Genomic DNA, 25,218 nt, shown 5'->3' on the forward strand with positions numbered 1-25,218 from the left:
CATTAGCCAATATAAAGGTGAATGCTGTACTAGTCTCTCTTAAGAGGAATGGTTTATACACAGAGGTTTCAGAACATATGCAAAGTAGTTATAGAAGGGAGTGAAGGTAAATGCTAATTAAAACCAAATGTTAAAATGTGGGTTAGCTTTTATTGATATACTGTGTATAATGTATATAATGTATATACATGTAATGGATATAATGTATATTCTGTGATATACATCCAGTCTTTACTGTGCAGTGTTATATCCATACCTCCCAACATTTCTTCTTTCTAAATCGGGATACACGCGCGGCTTTGCCGCGCGCGCTCCCGAAAAAGGGGTGTGTCCTAAGAAAAAGGGGGCGTGGCGTCGCGGGAGGACTCGCGAGCCACGCCCCGTTTTTGTCACTGAGGGGGCATGCCCAGCGCTCTGTGAGCCGCTGGCATGCCCCCTCTCCCTCTGACTTCAGTGAATAGACGCTGTGCGCATGCGCACAGCGTCTATTCACCGCTGCTCTGCTAAGCAGGGCAGCGACAGACAGAGCCTCCCAACTGCCCCCCCCACCGCGGGACACTGCGGCCCGCGGGTGTGACAGCGGGACAGTCTCCAAAAAACGGGACTGTCCCGCGAAAATCGGGACAGTTGGGAGGTATGTTATATCTATTGTTTACAGAGCTATATATAAGCTAGACCAGGGCAGTATTATTGTTTGTAATAACCTCTGCATTGTACAACTGTGACTATATGTGTGTGCATTAGCTTGCTGGGTGATTTTCATTTCGTGTCTCTCACTCAACTTGCTATCCCTATATTCTATAACCTGAGGGGTTTTGGTGCGTCAGGTTTATAATAATATAATATAGGATATTCACAAGATATACTCTAATTGTATTTTTCTCTGTGATTTTAGTCACCATATCTCTCCTGTATCCCTGTTGACATACGCAGGGGTTTGGGTCAGGTATTGTGCTGCTGACAATTGTGATGTGTTACCTTATATTGCAAATTATAACATGTCTGCTTCTGAGGGTAACAATTCTGGGGCTGAACACACTTGCAGTGTTGCTGACGCCACAGGTACCTGTGAGGAAAATATAGCAGCTGAGGGCTCTGGTTCTGGGGGCTCCTTGCCCCCCAGTGGGACTGTGGCAACGGGGGTCCATAAGGACCCGCCATGGGCTACTTTCTCCACACTTCTGAATATGCTAGTTACTAAACTATCGCCCCCTATGGGACCTCCTATGCCGGTTCAACCGTATATGGTCCCCGCGGTTAATCCACCGTGGGCAGATAACTTGTCCAGTCAATTGAAGAAATTGAACCAGTCACTGACTACTAAGAAGTCTGACCCTCGCTCGCCTACGACCAAGGGGTCCTCTAAGCGGGCCATTACTTCCTCACAATCCACTGCTGTCACTGACACCTCGTCTGATGAAGATGGCGCTTACACTGACCCCACAGATTCTGACACAGATAATACTGATGGGGATGGTTGTTCACAAGTGGATGTTCCTGACCTATTGGAGGCTATTAAGTTGATTCTACAGATCACGGATGATCGCGAGCCATCCGTCCCTCCTAAGAAACCAGATAGATTCAAGCGTCGGAAGGTGGTTAAACAAGTTTTACCTCATTCTGATCACCTGGTGGATATACGTCAGCGGTCCTGGGAAAATCCAGGGAAGAAGTTTGTGCCTCACAAGAAGATGCTGGCTCACTATCCCCTCACGACAGAGCTGTCTAAAAATTGTGAGACACCTCCTCCAGTGGACTCGCATGTGGCAAGGATGGTGGTTTCCTCAGCTCTACCTGTCACTACCGTCACGTCTCTGAAGGAGCCTTCGGATAAACGTGTGGAGGGTTGTCTGAAAGCAATTTACACCCTCATGGGTGCTGCGCAAAGGCCCACTATTGCAGCGACATGGGCTGCAGAAGCTATTGAGGCGTGGGCCCAAGAGTTGGAAGCTGAAATCTCTTCTGTCCATGCTAGGCAATGTTTGTCATATATTGTCACAGCTTCTCACTATATTAAAGAGGCGGCTTCTGATGCCGGTGTTCTGGCAGCCAAGGCTTCTACTACATCAGTCCTGGCTTGCTGGATATTGTGGCTGAGATTCTGGTTTGTGGATCTGGATTCTAGAAAATCCCTGGAGGTACTCCCTTTTAAGGGAGATATCCTGTTCAGGGAGGACTTAAATAAGATAGTGGCTGATTTGGCTACTGCCAAAACAGCCTGTCTGCCAAGTACTGCTCCTTCTGTGGCGAAGGCTAAAGGTACTTCCTTTCGTCCCTTTCGTCCTTCAGGTAAAGCAAAAGGTCAGGCGTACCACAAACAAGCCCGCACTTCCAAACCGGGTAAGCCAAAGCCCAAAAGAGCCTGGGCGGCCCGTCAGCCAGCTTCCAAGACCGATAAGCCTTCCGCATGATGGGGCGGGCCTCCCCCTGGGGGACCCCAGGGTGGGGGGCCGGCTTCTAGGGTATACCGAGGAATGGTTGAAGACCAATTCAGATGCCTAGGTACGGGAAGTCGTCACTCGAGGTTACGCCATAGCCTTCAAAAACCGTCCCCCTCATCGATTTTGCCTGACAGACGTCCCTTCGGACCAGACAAAGGCAAAGACTCTTCATTCGGTGGTACAGACCCTCCGCTGTTTCTAGTCCCGAAACCAAATGGGTCCTCCCAGCCCATTCTCAACCTCAAGGCATTGAACAAGTTTGTGAGAGTCTTCAAGTTCCGTATGGAAACCCTTCGCTCTATCGTTCTGGCCTTGGAACCTGGGGATTATATGGTCTCCCTGGATATACAGGATGCTTACCTGCATATTCCTATAGCAGTGTCGCATCAGCAATACCTGAGGTTTGCGGTTGGCAACCTCCATTACCAGTTTCGGGCGTTACCTTTTGGTTTAACCATGCTCCGCGAGTCTTCACCAAAGTTATGGCGGTGATGACGGTGGTACTACGCCGTCAAGGGGTCAGGATCCTACCGTATCTGGACGACTTGTTGATCCTGGCAAATTCCCCAGAAATTCTCCTACGTCAGCTAGATCTGACTGTCCGGTTTCTGCAAGCCCACGGGTGGCTCATCAACTGGAAGAAATCCTCCCTGGTCCCTGCTCAGAGCATGGTGCACCTGGGAGCGCTATTGGACACTCACAACCAGCGGTTGTTCTTGTCTCAGGAGAAAGTCCTGAAGCTTCAGGACAGGATTCGTTGCTTCCTCTCTCGTCCGCAAGTGTCGATACATTCGGCGATGCAGGTGCTGGGCCTTATTGTGTCAGCATTCGACATGGTGTAGTATGCTCAATTCCATTCTCGCCCCCTTCAGAGGCTGATTCTGGCCAAGTGGGACGGCCTGCCTCACCGGATCAGGTCTCACATGATCTCATTGACTCCGGAGGTCCGTCTGTCGCTGTACTGGTGGCTCCGGAACCAACGATTGTGCAGGGGCCGTCCCTTCTGGATATCCGACTGGGTACTGTTGATGACAGATGCCAGTCTAAGGGGTTGGGGTGCGGTATTGGAGCAACACTCCCTTCAGGGTCGGCGGACCAAGGAGGAGTCTCTCCTCCCGATCAACATCCTGGAATTGCGGGCGGTCTTCAACTCATTGAACCTGGCCCAGCATTTAATTCAGAATTGTCCTGTTCAAGTACAGTCGGACAACGCCACCACAGTGGCTTACATAAATCATCAAGGCGGCACTCAAAGCTGAAGGAAGTCTCACGGATTCTTCAATGGGCGGAACGCCATCTACCGGCCATATCGGCGATATTCATTCCAGGAGTCCTGAATTGGGAAGCGGACTTTCTCAGTCGTCAGGACGTACACGCCGGAGAGTGGGACCTCCATCCAGAAGTGTTTCAACTCCTAGTGGAATCTATTTGGATTTCACAAACGTGGCTGGCCTGCTCACAAGCTGAATTTGGCCAGATGTATTAGAATGGTGATTGCACATGCTTATGTGAGGGCTGGTCTGTCAGCTCCTGCTCACGTTACGGCCCATTCTACTCTGTCCGTTGGACCTTCTTGGGCGGCCCGCCGTGGTGCGACCCTTGAACAATTGTGCAAGGCGGCTACGTGGTCCTCAGTGAACACGTACATAAGGTTCTATGCCTTCGATACTGCCGCTTCCCAGGATGCTTCCTTTGGACGCCGGGTTCTTGTGCCCGCTACATTGCGTCCCTTCCCATAAGGAACTGCTTTAGGACATTCCCAATGTCTATCCTTGTGGAGCCCAGTGTACCCCGCAGCAGAAAACGAGATTTATGGTAAGAACTTACCTTTGTTAAATCTCTTTCTGCGAGGTACACTGGGCTCCACAAGGCGCCCACCCTGACGCACTTAGCCTCTTTGGGTTGGTATTGCATTAGCCGCTGACACTTCTCCTGTCGTGAGAGTATGGTGTATGTGGCTACTAACTGTTGTCGTCTCTTTTCCTGCTACTGCATTGGGCTGGTTAACTTAAAACTGAGCTCCTGTGCTGGGAGGCGGGGTTATAGAGGAGGCGGCACTATGCATCTTGGGAACAGTCAAATCTTTTGAGCCTGTTGGTGCCTTGGATCAAGATCCTACTCTACACCCCAATGTCTATCCTTGTGGAGCCCAGTGTACCTCGCAGAAAGAGATTTAACAAAGGTAATTACTTACCATAAATCTCGTTATTCTTATAATAAAAGAAACACATACAGTATGCTGCTGCTTCAGGGTTTACCTTGAAAATCACCTCTTCACTCATACCAAATGAATTATTTGTAGCTGATAGAAAAGAGAGTGGGAGATTTTTCATGATAGGTCATATAACCTCTTATAGTCTGACATCATAAAACCTACCTGGACCTATGTGACAGTTCTAATCAACTCAATACCACAATCTCTATGTAAGAAAAATTACTAACCCACTGTTAAATGCAAAGTACTGCAACCACCAACTTGTAGTTCAGGGCTGGCCAATCTGTGGCTCTCCAGCTGTTGTGAAACTACAAGCCCCAGCATGCCCTGCAACAGTTTGGCTATTAGCAATGCGAAAGCTGTGGCAGGGCATGCTGGGATGTGTTCAGAACAGTTGGAAATTCACAGGTTGGCCAGACTTGATCTAGTTCAAGTCAGACCCACTTATGATTCCTATATCCATATAGGTACCAAGGGGGTCATTCAGACCCGATCGCACGCTGCATTTTTTTGCAGCCGTGCTATCGGGTCTGAACTGCGCATGCGTGCGGACCGCAATTAGCAGGCGCCTCACTGTCTGGCGACGGCCGACGCCGGGCAGCGACGAAAAGAACGAAGAAAGCGTTCGCAGCGGCGAACGCCAAGAAGACTTACAGGAAGAGGCCGTCCGGGGGTGTCAACTCACCGTTTCCTGGGAGTGGGTAGGAAAACGCAAGCGTGCCCGGCCATTTCCAAGGAGAGATCCTAACGTCAGCTCCAGCAAGGATCATCGCAGCGACTGAGTAAGTCTTGAGCTGTGCAGAGACTCTCTGCACAAGCGAATGCACCACTGCAAAGCCATTACCCCCTCCCCTGTAGGCGGCGATTACCTGGTCGCAGCAGTGCAAAAAATAGCCTGCATGCGACCAGGTCTGAATTAGGCCCCATATGCGCATGTATATGTCACCTACACATTTTGTTGCTTTCAGGGAATCCAAATGTCTTCACAAACATGTTTTTGCAAAATCATTTATTTGATTGTTTGATTGATTACTTTGGTTTGACTATAAGGACAATATGTTCAAGTTGAATACACCGAAATATTGGCAAGACTTCTGAACAAATAATTATGCTAAGGTGGCAAAAGCAGGCCTCATAGTTGTGTATTTTCATTCATCAACCTACAATATCTCACTGGCTTATGGTGGGTACACACTGATAGGTATATCTGCAGATCAATTGATCTGCAGATATATATATGGACGGATCGGGCAGTGTGCTATGTGTACATACTACCCGATCCGTCGGGGACTGACGTCATGAACTGGGCGGGCGTGTACACACGCCCATCCAGTTCAGCTGTCAATCACCACCGGCTGCCGCAGCATGTGTTCGGGCGGTCGGCTGGTCGCCCGTACACACACAGTGATGCGCCAATTTATCGGTAGATATATTGGCTGTCGGCTGTGCTGCAGGGCCGACGCGGTATGTCTGTGAACGATGGAGTTCACAGACATATCGCCCGTACACACTGGCCGACGGACCCGCGATATACAGTATCGCCCGTTCAATAGAACGGCTGATATAACGGCCAGTGTGTACGGGCCTTAAGGCTAATTGGCATATTAGGATAAATCATGACAATATTAACATTATTTCATAAAATTGCTGATTAGGCTATAATTGCAATAGTCTTTTTCTGTTAAAATTCCCCTTTAAATTATTTTGACACATTTAAATTGCTTAAATAACGAAAAGCATCTTTTTCAGGCTTTAAGCATTGTTTCATCTGGGGGTCACAGGAAACCATTATCAAACAGGAAGAGCATTGCTGTTCAGGGCTTTACATACTGTGTGAGTCAGAGGCAGCTGATATAACAGGGCCTCCTATGGGACACTACTGTACATGACTGTTCCAGACACATTCAGCGTTTTAAATAGTGGAAGCGATTAAATATTTATTTATTAACAGTTTCTTATATAGCGCAGCATATTCCATTGTGCTTTACAATTAGAACAACAGTAATAGAACAAAACTGGGTAAAAACAGACAGACATAGAGTTAGGAAGGCCCTGCTCGCAAGCTTACAATCTATGGGCCTAATTCAGACGTGATTGCTTGGCTGCGTTTTCGTACAGCCTGCGATCAGGTCTGAACTGCATATGCACCGCAATGCGCAGGCGCGTCAGTCTGCAGCGACAAGGATCGAGGGCAGCGACGGGATGTGCGAGTAAAGTGATCGCACGGGCAATTGCAAAGTGACTGACAGGAAGAGGCTGTTTATGGGTGGCAACTGACCATTTTTAAGGAGTGTCCGGAGAAACGCAGGAGTGAACATACGTTTGGAGTGAGGGTTTCTGACGTCAGCTCCGGCTTCAATCATCGCACTGGAAGAGTAAGTCCTGGGCTGTGCAGAGACTACACAAACTTCTGTTTGTACAGCTCTCCTGCACAAGCGATCGCACGCCTGCGCAGCGATTTCGCCCTCCCCCTAGCGATCAGGTCTGAATTAGGCCCTATATCTCTTGTTGTGTTCTTTTAACAAAGTAAAATGAACTATGTGGGTAATTCAGACCTGATCACTCGGTAGCGTTTTTTGTAGCGCTGCGATCAGGTCAGAACTGCGCATGCGTATGTACCGCAATGCGGTACAAAGCGGATCATTGCTGTGCCATTCGCACAGCCGATCGCAAGGAGATTGACAGGAAGAAGGCGTTTGTGGGTGACAAATGACCGTTTTCAGGGTGTGGTTGGAAAAACACAGGCTTGTCCAAGCATTTGGAGGGCGGGTGTCTGACGTCGATTCCGGCCCCGGACAGGCTGAAGTGATCGCAGCGGCTGAGTAAGTCCTGGGCAACTAATTTTTTTGTACCGCTCGGCTGCACATGCGATCGCACACTTGCACAGCTAAAATACACTCCCCAGTGGGCGGTGAGTATGCGAACACAGGACTGCAAAAAACAGCTAGCGAGCGATCAGGTAATTACCCCCTATATTAGGTGCTTCGGTGGAATACATACTGTTTACCAGTGGCCAGGATGCCGGCTGTCAAGATACCGACAGCGGCATCCCGGTCACCAGTATGCAGGCAGTGGGGCGAGCGTTAGAAAGACCCTTGGGGGCTCGCTGCGCTCACCACGCTGTGGGCCCGGTGGCTTGCTGCGCTCGTCACAGGTTTTATTTTCCCTCTATGGGTGCCATGGGCACCCACAGTGGGAGAAAACCTGTGACAACGGTATTCCAGCGGCAGCCTTTCATCGCCTGTCGGTATTCCGGTGTCGGCATTGTGACCACCGGGATCCCAACAGGCAGTCTCATGATTGTCTCCTGCTTCAGTAGCACTTTTATACTATGTCTTGAACACTGACTTCATTTGTAAACAGTACTTTTTATGTTTTGCTCCTATTTGTGCACAAACCAGCTGTTTTTTTGTGTGCAGAGCTTTGCGATCAATAATGACTTTACAAGGGGTGTACTCTTCCCATGGGCGGGGCCATGGGGCGTAGCTACCATAGGCGCAGGCAGTGCAGCTGCTATGGGTCCCAGAGCTGAGAGGGGCCACCTTCCCTGTCACCGTTACATGTATTTTATATACATTTTTCACCATTGGGTAGTACATTGCGGTCCATACAGATTTTTGCCTTGGGGCCTACAATATATCTAGTTAAGTCCAGGGGCATATCAATGCCCAATGACCCCTCAGAATTGTACGCTTGACTTTAGGTATATGGTGATGTCTTATGCTGAGGCACACATCGATACTGTGCTTACTAATTCCTAGACCTCATAATCGGTTAGGATTATTCGTCTTTTTATCTTTTATTCAAAGCTACGATTATCTATTATACATCTGTTACCCCGCTGATGTGGCTTGAACCCACCTTATGATGGATTATTGTAACTGTGCCGGTCTCTTTTGTATGTTTGTAACATGAAGGTCTTCCCTGTTTTTGTATTTGTATGAAAAACCTAATAAAAAATGTTGAATTAAAAAAAAAAAGTCCAGGGGCATAACATTGTAATGTGGTATAAAATGAACTGGAAGGCATTATAATGTTACATAGGATGAACTGGGGCACTGTCATATGGCACTATATAGTGTGGTGTAATATGAACTGGGGGCAGCACTGTAATGTGGCCCAAAATGAACTGCAGACACCATTATAATGTGAAGTAGGGCTACTGTAGTGTTCACTCTAGGAGTGAAAAGGGGCAGGGCGCCGGACTCCGGGGGCACATGTGCGCGCGCGCGTCGAAGCCGCGCGCGCTCCCAAAATGGGGGCGCGGCCACACAAACTAGGGGGCGTGGCCACGCCTACGTCATTTTAGGGGGCGGTGCGGCCCACAGACGCTACTATAGAGATAATGCCCGATTTCATCCGATCTTGACCTTTCGGTCCGATAAATAGGATGAAAAGTGGCAAATCGGATGTGTTGTACATCCGATCCGATCCGATGCGCGGTCCCGTGAGCTTCGGATCGGAGCCCCTAGGTCGTTAGTGCTACACTCGTGATATGTCGGATCCCGCAGGCATGACTGGGATTGCATATGATACATCGTATGCAAAAGGACCGCATACGGTGTATAGTATACGATCCTGCTGCCCGGGAAGCTGCCAGGCGATTCAAGGGAATTTGCATCAGACATGTCGCTGTTAGCCTCCGACATGTCGCTGTAGTGTATGGGGCCCTTTAGACTTCTAAAGGGGTTAATGACCCATAGCATTTAACCTCTGTTATTGCTTCCCGGTTGTCTTTAAACTTATATCTCAATAGGGATTAGTGACCCATATCACTTAGCCTCTATCACTTGTTCATGGCTGTCACTATACCTAGCACTCAGTAGGGTTTAGCGACCCATGCCATTAAAACGCTATAACTTAATACTGGATGGCACTAGACCCAAACCATAAGACGGATTAGCAACCCATACCATTAATTCTCTGCTCATGTTTGTCATTAACAGTGCAGTAATTTAGTTTTATGGCCATTTAGAATTGACACATAAAGGGACATTTATGAAAAACAATGTACAGGACAACTGTGCTATAACCCAAACCGACCAATTAAAAGTCAGATTCGGTCATTCCTTCCAGTATTGTTTACAAAATGATTAAATACCTTCTTTTGAGACTAACAGATATGGGAAATCCATAGCCATAATTTTGTGAATAATAAATATTCCTCGACCAATTAAGTGCCTCCAATACTTATTTAAACCATTGTATATAGGTCATTGATTCAGTGATGAAGTTTTCTAGAATTCAGGTTAGTTTATATGTAGAGGCATATTTGGGTATAACAGTGTCTAGGGCAACATTTGGATACAAGCCCCTGCACCTCACCTATCCTCCTCTGTGTAAAGCATATTTCATGAATACTGGTTTAGCTCAAAAAGAACTCCTTCCACTGTATATGTCACATGCACTTTTATATCAGCATTTCTTTCACATTTGTGTGTAATATGGAACAAATGCATCTTTATACTGTCAATTTCTTTCTCTTTGTTATTTAAGTTGTGCAAACCTGTAAGAACCCATACAAATTTGATGTGCTAACTTTATTATCTAAACATCCTTACTGAAATACAGAATGATTCAAATTATCAGTAGACCATTTTGTAACAGTCCAGTTCCTGGAATTAGAAATGTCAAGCAGTCAAAGGCAGTCTTTCTAAGACTAGAACAAAGTGCATACAATTAGCTGAAAGACACTATTCCATTTTGTTTAGCAGAAATACATTCTTCAGTCTGATGAGTGGGCGGCCGTTTCATGTCTTCCTTGTGTTGTAGGATCCAGTCAGTAAATAATGGGTTTCTAGTGAACTTCAAAAGTCTGCAGGCCAATACAAAGAGTTCATTAACAGCTCAACCAACAATATCTAACAGATTAAGATGAAATAGCTTGTTACTTACAGAGAATGTTCCAAAATTCTAGAAAGCTCTGTTTATTTTTGACAAGCGTTACATGAGCTTAAAGAGTTGTTCTGGGATAGAATTTTTTCTACAGTAAGAATAGAATTTGCCTATCATATTGTAAAGTGCATTTATGAAGTTTATTTTTCTTGCAGTGGAGTATCTGTAATGGGTTCAGGGTGTGCGGCCAAATATTATCTGTAAAGTGCTGCGGGATATGTGTGCGCTATATAAATAACTGGTAATAAATAAATAATACATTTTCCCAAAGACCTGCGCGTGATTTGGGCCCAATGCTAGGGAATGCTAAACATAGAAACATAGAATTTGATGACAGATAAAACCACTTGGCTCATCTATTCGGGCCGAAACACATGTACTTACATATTAGGGTTATTTTTTTTTTGTCGGGAGCCAATTAACCTACCAGTATATGTTTGTAGTGTGGGAGGAACCCAGAGTACCCGGAAGAAACCTTTGCAAGCACGCTGGAGGATATGCAAACTCCACACAGTTAGGAAGTATTGGGAATCAAACCCATGACCTCGTGCTGTGATGCAGAAATGCTAACCATTACGCCAACTGTACTACCCAAAATAGTGACCCTGGTGCTCAGTCTGCTGCCCTGCCGGCTAGAAAGTGGGCTAGGATGGAGGGCCTGATTCAGACCTGATCGTAGCAGCAAATTTGTTAGCAGATGGGCAAAACCATGTGCACTGCAGGGGGGCAGATATAACATGTGCAGAGAGAGGTAGATTTGGGTGGGGTGTGTTCAAACTGATATCTAAATTGCAGTGTAAAAATAAAGCAGCCAGTTTTTACCCTGCACAGAAACAATATAACCCACCCAAATCTAACTTTCCCTGCATGTTATATCTGCCCCACGGGTTCACTAAGGTATGCCGGCGGTCGGGCTCCCGGCGACCAGCATACCGGCGCCGGGAGCCCGACCGCCGGCTTACCGACAGTGTGGCGAGCGCAAATGAGCCCCTTGCGGGCTCGCTGCGCTCACCACGCTACGGGCACGGTCACGCAATTTTATTCTCCCTCCATGGGGGTCGTGGACCCCCACGAGGGAGAATAAGTGTCGGTATGCTGGCTGTCGGGATCCCGGCGCTGGTATACTGTGCGCCGGGATCCCGACAGCCGGCATACTGAAGACCACCCCTGCCCCACCTGCAGTGCACATCCATCTGCTAACAAATTTGCTGCTATGATCAGGTCTGAATTAGGCCCGGAGAATGCACAGGGGCCCCCTCCTCTATTAATACTCTCCTGTTTTCTTGGTTCATTAAATGTAACACATTTTATCATAGTTTTCTATATGTACATGTGACTGACACTAAATTAGTCAGACTAGAAATAAATAATGTGAACAAGTGTTACACGACCTTTGCAGACACATTATACCTCATACTCCTGAAAGCAGCATATTTGTCCCTTGTTGCAACATTACATCTTGTATATTCTCTATGGGTCTTTTTCAGAGTCAGTCATAGATGTACTTTGCCGCTTTTTTGCTGTAGTGCATAAGAGTGTCTTTGCGCAATGCACGTGCGACTGTGTTGGTGGGACAGGTGCTGGAATGGACATCTAGACAATGTATAGTAAGGGCACCACATGTATTGAAAAGCACTAAAGCTGCTGCAAAAGTGAATTTGCACTGTAGTGCACAAAGAATGATTCATACTAACTCAGACATTTATATTTAAGCCTGTGCGAGGTGGAGCATTGGTGCCCCCTCCACCCTCATGTCATGTTTTGATATTACTGATAGTTTGTAACACTGGAGGGGCCGTGGACAATGATACAAAGCTGCTGCACAGGTGGAATAAGGGAGTGAGGGGGTAAGTCAGACCTGATCGCTAGGCTGCGTTTTCGTACAGCCTGCGATCAGGTCTAAACTGCACATGTGTATGCACTGTAATGCGCAGGCACGGCCGGCAACAGAAATTTGGGGGCCCGGTACATGTATTTCTTTGCCCCCCCCCCCCCCCAATTCCTCTCAACACACACACACACACACACACACATATATATATATATATATATATATATATACATACACAGTATATGCATACACAGACACACACACACATATATATATATATATATATATATATACATACACACACACACACACACACACACACACACACAAACAGTGGGGGTGCCAGGACCCAGGAGGAACTCACCACAGCCAGGGGTCAGCGGTGGGGCTGCGGGTGGCGCCGCTGCAGTGAAGGTGTCCCCGACGGGAGGTGATCTTCCTGGGCTCAGGACGCTCTGCTTCTCAGCCAGGGGACTGCGGTGGGGCTGTGGGTGACGCTGCTGCTGTGAAGATGCACCCGGCGGGAGGTGATCTTCCTGGGCACAGGGGGGGGGGGTATCGATGGTGTGCACTGTTGTTTTTTTCTTTCCTAATTGGTGGGCGGGTGGGCGGAGCGGCCAATGAATATAGAGTATTTACAGGCACTCCAGCACCCGTGTTTTGTTCTCCTCTGCCTCGGGGCCCCTCTGAACCATGGGGCCCGGTATAGCTGTCCCCTTTGACCCCCCCTGTCGCCGGGCCTGTGCGCAGGCACGTCGCACAGGTACAAAGCGGATCGCCGCTTAGCAATGGCTTTGTGCGAAGAATGCATTCGCACGGGCGATCGCAAGGAGATTGATAGGAAGAGGGCGTTTTTGGGTGGCAACTGACCATTTTCAGGGAGTGGTTGGAAAAACGCAAGCTTGTCCATGCGTTTGCAGGGAGGTTTCCTGACGTCAATTCTGGTCCTGGTCAGGTTGAAGTGATCACAGCGGCTGAGTAAGTCCTGGGCAGCGCAGAGACTGCACAAGATCTGTTTGTACAGCTCTGCAACACATGCGTTCACACACTTGCACACCTAAAATACACTCCCCAGTAGGCGGTGCAAAAATCGCCTGCTAGCGATCAAATCTGAATTAGGCCCTGAGTACCTCTTAAAGTAGTGAGCTGCCACCACCACCTTATGAACCATACAAGAGAGCCTGCGGAGCACAACCATCGCATGTGAGGATGAGAGTTATGTGTGAGGGGACACATGCATTCAGTGCATTTTATGTGTAGGGACCCGGGGGGGCACTGTATTGAAAGAGCTAGGGGCATATATGTGGCCTGTGACACTGGGAGAGGGTGTCGGCATATACTGAACCAATTATGTTGTCATGTAGGAGACTAGGGGGTATATTTACTAATATTCGTGTTTCAGCCGTTTTTAAGGGTGTTTGAACTCGAATGGTATCGGGTGCATTTTACTGCAACTTTTTGAATCCTGATACGGTCATTTACTAAGCTGCCGAGTTTGCAACATTCGTCTTTTCCGATGTCGATGTGATTCGTAATGTCAGGCAGTGTTTTACGGGAGTGATGAGTAAAACACTGCCTGACAAAACACAAGGAATCCCGGCTGGATCTGTGAGATCCGTGCAGGGCATCATTGTGTACCTTTAAAAAAAAAAATTAAAGTGTTAAAAATCAAGAAAAAATTGCATGGGGTCCCCCCTCCTAAGCACAACCAGCCTCGGGCTCTTTGAGCCGGTCCTGGTTGCAAAAATATGGGGGGAAAATTGACAGGGGTTCCCCCATATTTTAACAACCAGCACCGGGCTCTGCGCCTGGTCCTGGTGCCAAAAATACGGGGGACAAAAAGCGTAGGGGTCCCCCGTATTTTTGGAACCAGCACCGGGCTCCACTAGTCAGAGAGATAATGCCACAGCCGGGGGGACACTTTTATATAGGTCCCTGCGGCCCTGGCATTAAATCCCTAACTAGTCACCCCTGGCCGGGGTACCCTGGAGGAGTGGGGACCCCTTAAATCAAGGGGTCCCCCCCCTCCAGCCACCTAAGGGCCAGGGGTGAAGCCCGAGGCTGCCCCCCCCATCCAAGGGCTGCGGATGGGGGGCTGATAGCCATGTGTAAAAATAAGAATATTGTTTTCTCTATCGTCCTAGTGGATGCTGGGGTTCCTGAAAGGACCATGGGGAATAGCGGCTCCGCAGGAGACAGGGCACAAAAAGTAAAGCTTTACGATCAGGTGGTGTGTACTGGCTCCTCCCCCTATGACCCTCCTCCAAGCCTCAGTTAGATTTTTGTGCCCGGCCGAGAAGGGTGCAATCTAGGTGGCTCTCCTAAAGAGCTGCTTAGAAAAGTTTAGCTTAGGTTTTTTATTTTACAGTGAGTCCTGCTGGCAACAGGATCACTGCAACGAGGGACTTAGGGGAGAAGAAGTGAACTCACCTGCGTGCAGGATGGATTGGCTTCTTTGGCTACTGGACATTAGCTCCAGAGGGACGATCACAGGTACAGCCTGGATGGTCACCGGAGCCTCGCCGCCGGCCCCCTTGCAGATGCTGAAACGAGAAGAAGGTCCAGAATCGGCGGCAGAAGACTCCTCAGTCTTCTTAAGGTAGCGCACAGCACTGCAGCTGTGCGCCATTTCCTCTCAGCACACTTCACACGGCAGTCACTGAGGGTGCAGGGCGCTGGGAGGGGGGCGCCCTGGGAGGCAATGTAAACCTATTTTTTGGCAAAAAATACCTCACATATATCCTCCGGGGGCTATATGGAGATATTTAACCCCTGCCAGAATCCGTTAAAGAGCGGGAGACGAGCCCGCCGAAAAAGGGGCGGGGCCTATCTCCTCAGCACACAGCGCCATTTTCCTCACACAGCTCCGCTGGTCAGGAAGGCTCCCAGGCTCTCCCCTGCACTGCACTACAGAAACAGGGTAAAACAAGAGAGGGGGGGCAAAATTGTGGCAAAAATATATATATTAAAGCAGCTATACAGGGAGCACTTATTATAAGGCTATCCCTGTCATATATAGCGCTTTTGGTGTGTGCTGGCAAACTCTCCCTCTGTCTCCCCAAAGGGCTAGTGGGGTCCTGTCTTCTTTAAGAGCATTCCCTGTGTGTCTGCTGTGTGTCGGTACGTGTGTGTCGACATGTATGAGGACGATATTGGTGTGGAGGCGGAGCAATTGCCAAATATGGGGATGTCACCCCCTAGGGAGTCGACACCAGAATGGATGGCTTTATTTATGGAATTACGGGATAGTGTCAACACGCTAAAGCAGTCGTTTGACGACATGAGACGGCCGGACAATCAATTAGCACCTGTCCAGGCGCCTCAAACACCGTCAGGGGCTGTAAACCGCCCGTTACCTCAGTCGGTCGACACGGACCCAGACACAGGCACTGATTCCAGTGGCGACGGTGACGAATCAACCGTATTTTCCAGTAGGGCCACACGTTATATGATTTTGGCAATGAAGGAGGCGTTACATATTGCTGATACTACAGGTACCACAAAACAGGGTATTATGTGGGGTGTGAAAAAACTACCTATAGTTTTTCCTGAATCAGATGAATTAAATGAGGTGTGTGATGAAGCGTGGGTTGCCCCCGATAAAAAACTGCTAATTTCAAAGAAGTTATTGGCTTTATACCCTTTCCCGCCAGAGGTTAGGGCGCGCTGGGAAACACCTCCTAGGGTGGACAAGGCGCTCACACGCTTATCAAAACAAGTGGCGTTACCCTCTCCTGAGACGGCCGCACTTAAAGATCCAGCAGATAGGAGGATGGAAAATATCCAAAAAAGTATATACACACATACAGGTGTTATACTACGACCAGCTATAGCGACAGCCTGGATGTGCAGTGCTGGGGTAGCTTGGTCAGAGTCCCTGATTGTCCCTATCCAGGGTATCAATATTTTCAATGTTTTACTGTCTTTAGAGCAAATAAAGGATGCATTTCTTTATATGCGTGATGCACAGAGGGATATTTGCACACTGGCATCACGGGTAAGTGCTATGTCCATTTCGGCCAGAAGAAGTTTATGGACGCGACAGTGGTCAGGTGATGCGGACTCAAAACGGCATATGGAAGTTTTGCCGTATAAAGGGGAGGAGTTATTTGGTGTTGGTCTATCGGATTTGGTGGCCACGGCTACAGCCGGGAAATCCACCTTTTTACCTCAAGTCACTCCCCAACAGAAAAAGACACCGACTTTTCAACCGCAGCCCTTTCGTTCCTTTAAAAACAAGAGAGCAAAGGGATATTCATATCTGCCACGAGGCAGAGGAAGGGGGAAGAGACTGCAACAGGCAGCTCCTTCCCAGGAACAGAAGCCCTCCCCCGCTTCTACAAAAGCCTCAGCATGACGCTGGGGCTTCTCAAGCGGACTCGGGGGCGGTGGGCGGTCGTCTCAAGAATTTCAGCGCGCAGTGGGCTCACTCGCAGGTAGATCCCTGGATCCTGCAGATAATATCTCAGGGGTACAGGTTGGAACTAGAGACGGATCCACCTCGCCGTTTCCTGAAGTCTGCTTTACCAACGTCCCCCTCCGACAGGGTGACGGTCTTGGAAGCCATTCACAAGCTGTACTCTCAGCAGGTGATTGTCAAGGTACCTCTTTTACAACAAGGAAAGGGGTATTATTCCACTCTATTTGTGGTACCGAAGCCGGATGGCTCGGTAAGACCTATTCTAAATCTGAAATCCTTGAACCTGTACATAAAAAAGTTCAAGTTCAAGATGGAGTCACTCAGAGCAGTGATAGCGAACCTGGAAGAAGGGGACTTTATGGTATCCTTGGACATCAAGGATGCGTATCTCCACGTTCCAATTTACCCCTCACACCAGGGGTACCTCAGGTTCGTCGTACAGAACTGTCACTATCAGTTTCAGACGCTGCCGTTTGGATTGTCCACGGCACCTCGGGTCTTTACCAAGGTAATGGCCGAGATGATGATTCTTCTTCGAAGAAAAGGCGTATTAATTATCCCATACTTGGACGATCTCCTAATAAGGGCAAGGTCCAGAGAACAGCTAGAGATGGGATTAGCACTGTCTCAAGAAGTGCTAAAGCAGCACGGGTGGATTCTGAATATTCCAAAATCCCAGTTAATTCCGACAACACGTCTGCTGTTCCTAGGGATGATTCTGGACACGGTTCAGAAAAAGGTTTTTCTCCCGGAGGAAAAAGCCAAGGAGTTATCCGAACTTGTCAGGAACCTCCTAAAACCAGGAAAGGTGTCTGTACATCAATGCACAAGAGTCCTGGGAAAAATGGTGGCTTCTTACGAAGCAATTCCATTCGGCAGATTCCACGCAAGAATTTTCCAGAGGGATTTGCTGGACAAATGGTCAGGGTCGCATCTTCAGATGCACCAGCGGATAACCCTGTCTCCAAGGACAAGGGTATCTCTTCTGTGGTGGTTGCAGAGTGCTCATCTATTGGAGGGCCGCAGATTCGGCATACAGGATTGGATCCTGGTGACCACGGACGCCAGCCTGAGAGGCTGGGGAGCAGTCACACAAGGAAGAAACTTCCAGGGCGTGTGGTCGAGCCTGGAAACGTCTCTTCACATAAACATTCTGGAACTAAGAGCAATCTACAATGCTCTAAGCCAGGCAGAACCTCTGCTTCAAGGAAAACCGGTGTTGATCCAGTCGGACAACATCACAGCGGTCGCCCATGTAAACAGACAGGGCGGCACAAGAAGCAGGAGTGCAATGGCAGAAGCTGCAAGGATTCTTCGCTGGGCAGAGAATCATGTGATAGCACTGTCAGCAGTGTTCATCCCGGGAGTGGACAACTGGGAAGCAGACTTCCTCAGCAGACACGACCTTCACCCGGGAGAGTGGGGACTTCATCCAGAAGTTTTCCACATGCTTGTAACCCGTTGGGAAAGACCAATGGTGGACATGATGGCGTCTCGCCTCAACAAAAAACTGGACAGGTATTGCGCCAGGTCAAGAGACCCGCAGGCAATAGCTGTGGACGCGCTGGTAACGCCTTGGGTGTACCAGTCGGTGTATGTGTTTCCTCCTCTGCCTCTCATACCAAAAGTATTGAGAATTATACGGCAAAGAGGCGTAAGAACGATACTAGTGGTTCCGGATTGGCCAAGAAGGACTTGGTACCCGGAACTTCAAGAGATGATCACGGAGGATCCGTGGCCTCTACCTCTGAGAAGGGACTTGCTTCAGCAGGGTCCCTGTCTGTTTCAAGACTTACCGCGGCTGCGTTTGACGGCATGGCGGTTGAACGCCGGATCCTAAAGGAAAAAGGCATGCCGGAAGAAGTCATTCCTACCTTGATTAAAGCAAGGAAGGAAGTAACCGCGCAACATTATCACCGCATTTGGCGAAAATATGTTGCGTGGTGCGAGGATCGGAGTGCTCCGACGGAGGAATTTCAACTGGGTCGATTCCTACATTTCCTGCAATCAGGATTGTCTATGGGTCTCAAATTGGGATCTATTAAGGTTCAAATTTCGGCCCTGTCGATTTTCTTCCAGAAAGAATTGGCTTCAGTTCCTGAAGTCCAGACCTTTGTTAAGGGAGTACTGCATATACAGCCCCCTGTGGTGCCTCCAGTGGCACCGTGGGATCTCAATGTTGTTTTGGACTTTCTCAAATCTCATTGGTTTGAACCACTAAAAAATGTGGATTTGAAATATCTCACATGGAAAGTGACCATGCTACTAGCCCTGGCTTCGGCCAGGAGAGTGTCAGAACTGGCAGCTTTATCTTACAAAAGCCCATATCTGATTTTCCATTCGGACAGGGCAGAACTGCGGACTCGTCCACATTTTCTCCCTAAGGTGGTGTCAGCATTTCATCTGAACCAGCCTATTGTAGTGCCTGCGGCTACAAGCGACTTGGAGGACTCCAAGTTGTTGGACGTTGTCAGAGCTTTAAAAATATACATTTCAAGGACAGCTGGAGTCAGGAAATCTGACTCACTGTTTATACTATATGCTCCCAACAAGTTGGGCGCTCCTGCGTCTAAGCAGACTATTGCTCGCTGGATTTGTAGTACGATTCAGCTTGCACATTCTGTGGCAGGCCTGCCACAGCCAAAATCGGTAAAAGCCCACTCCACAAGGAAGGTGGGTTCTTCTTGGGCGGCTGCCCGAGGGGTCTCGGCATTACAACTCTGCCGAGCGGCTACGTGGTCGGGGGAGAACACGTTTGTAAAATTCTACAAATTTGATACCCTGGCTAAGGAGGACCTGGAGTTCTCTCATTCGGTGCTGCAGAGTCATCCGCACTCTCCCGCCCGTTTGGGAGCTTTGGTATAATCCCCATGGTCCTTTCAGGAACCCCAGCATCCACTAGGACGATAGAGAAAATAAGAATTTACTTACCGATAATTCTATTTCTCGGAGTCCGTAGTGGATGCTGGGCGCCCATCCCAAGTGCGGATTATCTGCAATAATTGTACATAGTTATTGTTACCTAAATCGGGTTATTGTTGTAGGGAGCCATCTTTCAGAGGCTCCTCTGTTATCATACTGTTAACTGGGTTTAGATCACAGGTTGTACGGTGTGATTGGTGTGGCTGGTATGAGTCTTACCCGGGATTCATAAATCCTTCCTTATTGTGTACGCTCGTCCGGGCACAGTATCCTAACTGAGGCTTGGAGGAGGGTCATAGGGGGAGGAGCCAGTACACACCACCTGATCGTAAAGCTTTACTTTTTGTGCCCTGTCTCCTGCGGAGCCGCTATTCCCCATGGTCCTTTCGGGAACCCCAGCATCCACTACGGACTCCGAGAAATAGAATTATCGGTAAGTAAATTCTTATTTTTTGTAGCAGTACTACAAGTCCCAGCAAGCCTCCCCCGCAAACTGGTACTTGGAGAACCACAAGTACCAGCATGCGGTGGAAAAACGGGCCCGCTGGTACCTGTAGTACTTCTACAAAAAAAATACCCAAATAAAAACAACTCACACGCCTTGAAAGTAAAACTTTATTACATACATGCACACCTACATTCACACATACTTACCTATGTTCACACGAGGGTCGGTCCACTTCTCCAAGTAGAATCCATGGGGTACCTGAAAATAAAATTATACTCACAAAAATCCAGTGTAGATCGGTCCTCTTCTGAGCTTGTAATCCACGTACTTGGCAAAAAAACAAACCGAAAAACCCGAACCACGCACTGAAAGGGGTCCCATGTTTACACATGGGACCCCTTTCCCCGACTGCCGAGACCCCCGTGACTCCTGTCACAGAGGGTCCCTTCAGCCAATCAGGGAGCGCCACGTCGTGGCACTCTCCTGATTGCCTGTGCGCTCCTGAGCTGTCAGTCAGGCTGCGCACGGCAGAGATACAATGTAGCGCATAGGCGCTACATTGTATCCAATGGTGGGAACTTTGTGGTCAGCGGTGAGGTTACTCGCGGTCAACCGCTGACCGCAAAGTTCCCACCATTGGATACAATGGAGCGCCTATGCGCTACATTGTATCTTCAGTGCGCAGCCTCAATCACACTACAGGAGCGCACAGCCAATCAGGAGAGTGCCACGACGTGGCGCTCCCTGATTGGCTGAAGGGACCCTCTTTGACAGGAGTCAGGGGGGGTCCCAGCAGTCGGGAAAAGGGGTCCCATGTGTAAACATGGGACCCCTTTCAGTGCGTGGTTCGGCTTTTTCGGTTTGTTTTTTTGCCAAGTACGTGGATTACAAAGAGGACAGAAGCTACCCTGGATTATGTGAGTATAATTATTTTCTCAGGTACCCCGTGGAGTCTACATGGAGAAGTGGACCGAGCCTCGTGTGTACATAGGTAAGTATGTATGTATGTAGGTGTGCATGTATGTAATAAAGTTTTACTGTCACGGTGTGTATGTCCTGTTTTTTGTTGGGTATTTTTTTTGTATTAGTACTACAGGTACCAGCGAACCCGTTTCCCCCCCGCATTCTGTTACTTGTGGTTCTCCAAGTACCAGCTTGCGGGGAGGCTTGCTGGGACTTGTAGTACTGCTACAAAAAACAATATTCTATTTTTTTCACAAGGCTATCAGCCCCCCATCCGCCGCCCTTGGATGGGGGGGACAGCCTCGGGCTTCACCCCTGGCCCTTGGGTGGCTGGAGGGGGGGACCCCTTGATTTAAGGGGTTCCCACTCCTCCAGGGTACCCCAGCCAGGGGTGACTAGTTAGTGATTTAATGCCAGGGCCGCAGGGACCAAGATAAAAGTGTCCCCCGGCTGTGGCATTATCTCTCTGACTAGTGGAGCCCGGTGCTGGTTCCAAAAATACGGGGGACCCCTACGCTTTTTGTCCCTCGTATTTTTGGCACCAGGACCAGGCGCAGAGCCCGGTGCTGGTTGATCAAATATGGGGGAACCCCTGTCATTTTCCCCCCATATTTTTTCAACCAGGACCGGCTCAAAGAGCCCGAGGCTGGTTATGCTTAGGAGGGGGGACCCCACGCAATTTTTTTTCCCCGTTTTTACAGTAAACAGACCCTTTCCCATAGATAACCATGCACAGATCTCACTGATGGTTATCCAAACTCGACTGGAAAAAGCAGGTCTATTTTTTTGCTGTTTTTTTTTAACGATTCGCAAAAAAATACACCCGCACTTGAGCACTCAGAGACTAACACCCAAATACGAATGAATAGTGAATACCTGTGTTGTATGAAATAACAGCCGCGTTTGACCGATGGTCTATTCATTCGTATTTCTGAACTTTGCCAATCAAACCATTACGAATAGCCCAAACACTGCCGAGATTTGTGCTTAGTGAATTCCCGTGTTGGGACTTAGAGAAAAACCCACAAATCGGACAAACTCGGATTTTTAGTAAATATTGGCCTAGGAGTGCAACTAAACTAATGGGGATATAAGATAAGTATCCTCAGGTACAGTGAGTGACAGAATGTAGGTACACATTGATGGCATGGTGATAGTGTAGACTTAGCATTGCATCATAGACAGTGTGTGTGGCACAGTATTAGCAGGCTGTGAATACAATTATTTATGTGTTCATTTTAACAGATCAGCAGCACCCTCTGGATAGAAAGGAGGAATCATTATCCTGTACTGGTTATCTAGGAGATCCCCCATGGGGAACTGTCTGTGTATGCAGCTGTCTATAATATGTTTTAATAGAGAATACCATGGAAACAGAACTTACTATGGACTTTACTGAAGTCAGAAACAGCCCTGCTGAGCCCACCACACAGCGGCTCCTCACTCTGAGAATCTCTACTCTGTGGCGACTCCCCCTACATACACACACTGTGGGAGTGAGCGCCAGCCTCCCGAGTGCAGAGAGGAAGCCGCTTGGCATACCACTAGTGATAACATAGCAGAGGGCAAATAGAGATTGCAGCATTGGTCAATTCCACCCACAGGGCATGCTGCGCTCTGTGTGGCGGAACAGGCCACACCGCCCTAGCTACTGTTTGCACCTGCTTCACTTTGCATTTCAGGTGATCAAAACTACTTGGGTACTTTTTATCTGCGTTATCCTGTCCATTAACTGTACTGTGCTTCCATTGTGTACTGTGCTTATATTTTTAGCATTTTCTGTTCTTAAGGCCCATACAGACTGGGCGATTTTGAGCTGAAAGCAGGTCACTTTTGGTGTGTTGAGCTGCTTCCAGCTCAAAGCCTCCCAGTGTGTATGTACAAGCGATGAGCGGTGAGCGCTGATGCGCGCTCCCGCTTCATCGCTGGCGGACGCCGTTCATCTGCTGGTATTACCAGTAGATGAACGGCGGGGTGAGCTGTTTTCCATAGTGTCCTGCTGTGGTAAGCCGCTCACCCCCACTGACATCGCTGGGCAGGGGGGAAAAGCGCTCAATGTGTATGCACTGAGCGCTTTTCAGCCTAGCGATGTCAGCAATCATCGCTGTGCATACACGCTGGGCAAAAACGCCCAGTGTGTATGCACCTTTGCAGTAAAACCACACCTCCATTCGTACTCCTGCCTCATCAGAAGCTGGTACATGAAGTGGAGGGCAGGCAGCCAAGGGGAGGAAGCCACAGCTACTTTCATAGAGCAACATTTAAACCTATATCCATCATGCACAAGTTTGATTTTGACGATATTGAAGACGAGGAATATTTTCAGCAATTTTCAACAGAATATTTGCCTCACTCTGTGTGTAGCTGCATCATGTTGCATGTCTCTCTGGTGGTATAGGATGCAGAATTCTCCCCATAATTTTATTTCTCTCCTTATTAGACCGCAAACACACCACAGAACAGTTGCCACGGCTGTATATATAGGGATAGATGTAAAATCTTGGAGAGATAAAGTGTAGAGAGAGAGAAAGCACCAACCGATCAGCTCCTGTCATTTTTCAAACAGCCTGTAGAATGGCAGTTAGATGCTGATTGGCTGCTACTTATCTCTCTACTTTATCTCCCTTTAAGGTTTGTTTTGTCTTCCCCATAGACGGTAAATTCAGTGGCTCTTACAATACATCCTGGCGGAGCAAAAGTGGAACTTGAAGTTTGTTTTGCTGGAAATATTGTGCCATGAAATTTCACCACAACTTTTAATTTAATGTCTCAATGACAATGTCATGTTCTCACTTCACATAAGACAAATTTTTGTGTAATTCTTTTATACTTTAAAAAGTTATTTGCAGGGAATCAGTATGATTTACCAGCGGGCGGGATGCTGGCTGTCCATATCCTGACAGCGGCATCCCGCCCTCCAGAATGCCGGCAGTAGTGCGAGCGCAAAGAGTTGCCTTGCAGGCTCGGTGGCTCACTGCGATCGCCATAGGATCTTTTCCCACTCTATGGGTGTCATGGACTAGTTCTGTTTTGCCCAGATTCCATCTGGCAGCATTGTTGACTGTCGGGATTCCAGCATCAGTATCCTGACAACAAATTGAACGGATCCCATTTTTAGCGAGATGACCTTATATGTTTTAGTGTCCACGATCCCGAGAGCAAACTATTGTCCATCTATTTGTGATTAAGTTATCTTAATACTAGAAATACTGAATAAGGTGAAGAAATAAGGACTCTGTGATAAAAAAATTAATTGATTGACATTCATATTGGCATGAACCAGAAAGAGGATTTTATACTGATGCCTGCTGACTACATTATGGTCATTTGTGAATCCGCCTATGTGTAGCAAAACTCTATGTGACTGCATGTGGAAGCCTTTCTCGCTCATAGTTCTTGCAGTCATCATTGTTCGTTTCTGGACTTACAACAGCCCCATGCTGGGTGCTAAAGGTTCAGCTGCAACAGACATTCCATCTCCATCTGCACACTGAATCAGCATGCCACAGTGCCGGATTAAGGCTTGTGGGGGCCCTGGGGCAACAATGTTGTGGGCGCCCCAAACTTTTTTTACGCCATCTGCCCCAGCCTATAATCTGGCCCTGCCCCTGAAAGCGTCTTCCAGATACCAATGTGCCCCCTCATAGAGCAGCATGTCTTAGGGGGTCCCCTCTGCTTTCATGCATTGCCCCATAGGGCAGCAGCGTTCCTTCCCTCCTCTCCTAGCAGAGACTCAGAGCACAGGAGGACACAGTGTAAAGTTTGTATAGCACTCTTATGTAAGAGTGTGGTGCAGGAGGCAGGCAGGGAGGGTGATGAGCTGTTGCTATTAGCTGCCGCCAGCAGCCAGTTACTGATGAGAGTAAGACTCACCATGAGATTGGTACTGGGAGAGGAGCCGCCACTGTCACACACACACACACACACACACACACACACACACACACACACACACACACACACACACACGCAGCAGCCACAGGCGATGCCATCAGATCTAGAGCTACCAAACAAAACTCCTCTTATGCTTCCTGGATACAGAGGGAGGACCGAGTGCAGCATAGAGACTGCGATCTGCTGCTG

The 25,218-nt window shown here is 48.3% G+C and overlaps 1 protein-coding gene and 1 long non-coding RNA gene across 4 annotated transcripts in view; one reads left to right on the plus strand and one right to left on the minus strand.

The window, feature by feature from the left end:
- The window catches only part of RNLS (renalase, FAD dependent amine oxidase), a 627,109-nt gene that overhangs the window by 351,147 nt on the left and 250,744 nt on the right, over positions 1–25,218 (plus strand). The gene's annotated exons all lie outside the window — the stretch shown is intronic.
- The window catches only part of LOC135056477 (uncharacterized), a 138,450-nt gene continuing 123,426 nt past the window's right edge, over positions 10,195–25,218 (minus strand). The window contains exon 3 of the long non-coding RNA XR_010243983.1: positions 10,195–10,471. This is a non-coding gene — a long non-coding RNA (uncharacterized LOC135056477). The remainder of the gene's footprint in view (positions 10,472–25,218) is intronic.

This window comes from Pseudophryne corroboree, chromosome 3, assembly GCF_028390025.1.
Source record: "Pseudophryne corroboree isolate aPseCor3 chromosome 3, aPseCor3.hap2, whole genome shotgun sequence".
NCBI classification, from domain to species: Eukaryota; Metazoa; Chordata; class Amphibia; order Anura; family Myobatrachidae; genus Pseudophryne; species Pseudophryne corroboree.